This window comes from Palaemon carinicauda, chromosome 17, assembly GCF_036898095.1.
Source record: "Palaemon carinicauda isolate YSFRI2023 chromosome 17, ASM3689809v2, whole genome shotgun sequence".
Taxonomy (NCBI): domain Eukaryota; kingdom Metazoa; phylum Arthropoda; class Malacostraca; order Decapoda; family Palaemonidae; genus Palaemon; species Palaemon carinicauda.
The window spans coordinates 41,267,729-41,272,882 of NC_090741.1; positions in this window are offsets into that span (position 1 = coordinate 41,267,729).

Here is a 5,154-nt window from a genome sequence, read left to right on the forward strand (position 1 = left end):
AGTGGCTGCTGATGACTCAGCAGATAGACCTATAGGCTCCCCCAAACCCCCCAACCTTAGCTCACAAGGATGGTAAGGTTGTAGACACTAGTGGCACTAACGAGTCTGAGCTGTTGTTGTTGTTGTTGTTGCTATATATATATACAGTTATATATATAATATATATATATATATATATATATATATATATATATATATATATATATATATATATATATATATCCTCCGTGCCACACAGAAGCAACACCCTGGAGAGTGAGAATATCTTCGGAGCATTGTAAATCAAGGCGCAATGCTCCACACAGCGCCATATATATATAAGGACATTGCACTTAATGCTCAGTGAGCGTGTCTTTTGCAAAAGCGTTCCGTCTCCCGCAATTTAGGAGCAAAGGAAGATGCTCGTTGTTGCCAGAATGTCACCCAAAGAAAGTGGTATACCTTTCCTCGACTGTCCAGTCGACCGATATATTACGTCGATGGAAGTTTTTGCGATTACTCTCTCTCTCTCTCTCTCTCTCTCCTCTCTCTCTCTCTCTCTCTCTCTCTCTCTCTCTCTCTCTCTCTCTCTCATAAAAATTCTCAGAAAACTGAAAGATTATCGCAAGTGGTATTAGGTCGTTGTGGGCTTCAAAAAAAAATCTTATAAAATCGCCTATTAAAATTAATCATTACCTCCTCTTCAACACTGCCATTAGTATATGTTAAAATATTGAATGTTCTGAAGTGACTTTCTTCAGAGTATGTAACGATGTCAGGATGCAATCAATCAGAATAAGTAACTTCAGTTTTGTCTCTATTTATAACGAACAATAGTATTAGACTGCATTTTTTTTTGGTATGGAATTCTTGATTGGGTCACGCATGCCCAGCTAAAAAAAAAAAAAAAAAAAAAAAAAAAAGCGCACAATTAATTTCCTAACCATACTTGCAAAACTTACTGTAAGAAATATGTCAACCTGCGCAGTGATAAAGTGCGATCTGGGGTTGTTAATTAGTAATTGATATGGAGGTTAAGGGGGGGGGGGGTGAATTTCTGTTTTCCATGAAATATGTCACTACGTAAGACATGGATGAGGTTCTACTAGCATGTCCCCACCCCCGGGGTCAGTTGAGGCCAAGTCTGGGGTTCGAGTCTCGCTCAAACTCTTTAGTCGCTGCAACCTCACCATCCTTGTGAGCTTAGGAGGGGGAGCCTATAGATCTATCTGCTGAGTGATCAGCAGCCATTGCCTGGCCCTCCTTGATTCTAGCTTGGGTGGAGAGGGGCCTTGGACGCTGATCATATGTATGTGTGGTCAGTTTCTAGAGCATTGTCCTGCTTGATAGGCCAATGTCACTGTCCCTTGAATCTGCCATTCGTGAGCGGATTTTAAACCTTTAACGGTTAGGTTAGGTTTGAACCCGTTCCCATGTATTTTCTCGTTTAAACTTATTGTTTGTAATATACCACTGATATGATTGCATAACCTTTTTTTTTTTTTTTTTTTTTTTTTTTTTTTTTTTTTTTTTTACTGATGTCAAAAGTGTAAGATCACTGTACCCCTGTTGTAACTCTGTATATGGCTTTTGCTGAAATAAAGATTATTATTATTATTATTATTATTATTATTATTATTATTATTATTATTATTATTATTATTATTATTATTGGTACTGATTCTTATGAATCACGTAACTTTCTCGTCACTGATAAACGTTTTATTAATCCTAAATGGTGTAATTGACCACAAGATCTGGTCTTTAGCTATGGATAGGCAGTTGTCTGTCCTAAAATGATTATGTAGCCGTAATTCCTAACCGGTTTCTACAAAATAGGCACTATGGAGAATTAAAATACCTACTTACGAGGAAGTGTAAAACTCTCACTTGAAAATATTTGAATCTTAACAATAATTGTATTTCTTTTTATCAAAATCATAATGCACGAACATCAAACATGCAAGCTTATATCAAACTATTAACATAATCGAGGTTCCATTACCTATTAAGATCCGCTTTCATTGCAACCCTCAGATTTCAGTTGACTTTCATTATTATTATTATTATTATTATTATTATTATTATTATTATTATTATTATTATTTTATTTCAATTATTATTATCATTATTATTTTATTACTATTATTATTAATATTATTATTATTATTATTATTATTATTACTTGCTAAGCTACAACCCTAGTTGGGAAAGCCGGATGCTATAAGCCCAGGGGTTCCAACAGGGAAAATAGCCCAGTAAGGAAAGGAAACAAAAAAAATAAAATATTTTAAGAATAGTAACAACATTAAAATAAATCTCTTACATAAACTATAAAAACTTTAACAAAAACAAGAGGAAGAGAAATAGGATAGAATATTGTGCCCGTGTGGACCCTCAAGCAAGAGAACTCAAACCCAAGACAGTGGAAGACCATGGTACAGAGGCTATGGCACTACCCAAGAGTAGAGAACAGTGGTTTGATTTTGGAGTGCTCTTCTCCTAGAAGAGCTGTTTAAGATATGTGTTTACATTCCCTTATCCTTTGATTCTAGAAACCCTGTATTTTATGCATTTTGGATATTGTTATTCTTCAAGCTGTTGTTTTTTATAGATTTTCTTAAATGCAATTCTCTCACAATTCAAATATATATATTTCTGAAAATCAGCATTTTCTTTAACTGTTTCTATTTTACTCAAATACGGATTTTCTTTGAATCCTTTTACTCTGAATATTTCTTAAATGTTGCCAAACTTGGAAGACTTTGTTTAATTTTATATTTTCAAATGCCACTCTTCCCAAAAATTTTGATTTAAATTTTCACAATTACTGACTCGAAGTTTGTAATATTTCTCAGTGACTGTCCTCCTCTGAATACGTAAATATTATATTTCTCAGATGCTGCTTTGCTCTGAATCCTTGTATTTGATATTCCTCAAATGCTGCCTTCCTTTTGGCAGTCGGGGAAAAGATTCGCTGATTCTCGTGTTTCGTCTTTTGCGTCTTTCTTTCCTTTCTTTGCAAAGGACAGAAGTTCAGAGGATTGCAAGAGAGAGAGAGAGAGAGAGAGAGAGAGAGAGAGAGAGAGAGAGAGAGAGAGAGAGAGAGAGAGAGAGAGAGAGAGCACCACGATGAATGAGGGTAGCAAGTTAGGTAAAAGAGAGAAAGAGAAAAAAAATAGAGACCTGTTCAAATTGTTGGAGTCTTTTTCCATTCAGAACTATTTTGCTTTTCTGCCAGGGCCAAAGTTTATGCTTTTAGGGAATCTCAAAAGGAATGTTTATTACCTGCTCTTCTCTCTCTCTCTCTCTCTCTCTCTCTCTCTCTCTCTCTCTCTCTCAACGAATGGCGAATGGTATGGCTTTTCGTCCTAAAGTTTCATGTTAAGTCTTTGTATCACATTTAAGGTTATCCTTTTTTATCGGCCTTTCGATTCTCATAACTTTTTGTTTTTGTTTTACACTGGTTTCAGGCATCGGTTTCCTTTACCACAATTCTGTGTCTCTGTCTGTCTGACTGTCTCTTTTTCTCACACTCGTGTATAGATGCATTTCATGAATGTATGTGAAATGGTTGTCTACTCGCTCTCTTTCTCCGTTCTCCAACACACTCACACAATTATGTAATTGTGTGTAAAATCTCTCTCTCTCACACACACAACGTATAAACTTTATTTACAAATGATATATCTCACTCAGCTTATACTTGCGTAAATATCTCTCTCTCTCTCTCTCTCTCTCTCTCTCTCTCTCTCTCTCTCTCTCTCTCTCTCACGGAGTACCTGAAGGATCCGTCTTTGGCCAATTGCTATTTCTGATCTACATTAGAGACATATGCCACCCTGACACTTAGTCGTGCCAATGCACAAACTAGTCGTAAACTGGCCTGAAGTGTATGTAAACCCGTCGTGACATCGTGGCATGTCGTGACGATAACCTTGAAATGTTCAGAATTTTGGTCACGACAAAATTTCGCGACCGGGTCGTGAACTATGCGCAAACTGTTCGTGAACTTGTCGTGACCTCGTCGGGACAATGCGGAAGGATGCGTGCCATGCCACGACTGTCACGAACTGCCACGAGTGACGAATAGTTCACGAACAGCTCACGTCGAGTTCACGAGTAGTTGACGACATGTTCAGGAATATGGCGCGTCGCAGCGTGTCCCCGACTTCCCACTGACATGGTCACGTTTACTTCACGCATTGATGGCACGAGCAGTTCACGACTAGTTTACGCACTTCACGAACAGTTTGGGCATGGCACGAGCAGTTCACAAACAGTTCACAAACAGTTCATGAGCAGTTCACGAGTACTGCACGACAGTGGCGCTCATGTCGGTGTGGGGTTATATATAGTTTCCTGGACGCTTATAGATTTAAGGATAACTTGTAGAATAGCCAAATTTGCCGACGTTACTAAATTAGGCATAAATGCTTCGAACTCAGTAGACGTAGGAGCCTTAAGAGAGGATCTAATGAAGCTAGGAGAATGGTCCAGAAAATGGCAAATGCCTTTCAACTGTGGGAAATGCAAAGTCATGCACATAGGTTATAGTAACCCACAATTAGATTGCTCATTGCTTGGTAATGAAATAGCAAATGTGGACCATGAGGAAGATCTCTGTATTATTATCAGCGAGGATTTGAAGTACACCAAACAGAGCATAAAAGCTGAGAAGAAGCACAAAAAGTTCTATGTTACATAAAAAGAAAATTAAAATACAGAAACAAAGACACTGTAATACAGCTGTAAACATCACTAGTAAGACCCCATCTAAAATACGGAGTCCAATTCTGGGCTCCAAGGATGTAGAAAGACTGGAAGCAGTACAAGCTAGGGCCACCAAACTAGTTCCAAACACTAAGGCAATTTGGATGTAGACGGAGGATGGAACGTTTGAACTTATTTGATCCACAAACTCGACGACTAAGGGGACAGTCAATAGAGGCATTACAAATTCTTAAAGGAATAGCAAATGTAGACTACAACTATATTCACGCTTAGCACAAATCAGTCCAGAGGTAACGGAAACAAACTGGAATTGAAAAGATACAACACCACTTAATGTGGCAATTTCTTTACATACAAAATAGCAAATACTTGGAATAGACTTCCAGCAGATGTAGTAGACGGTAACACGGTAAACGAGTTCAAGAATGAGTTAGACAAGAT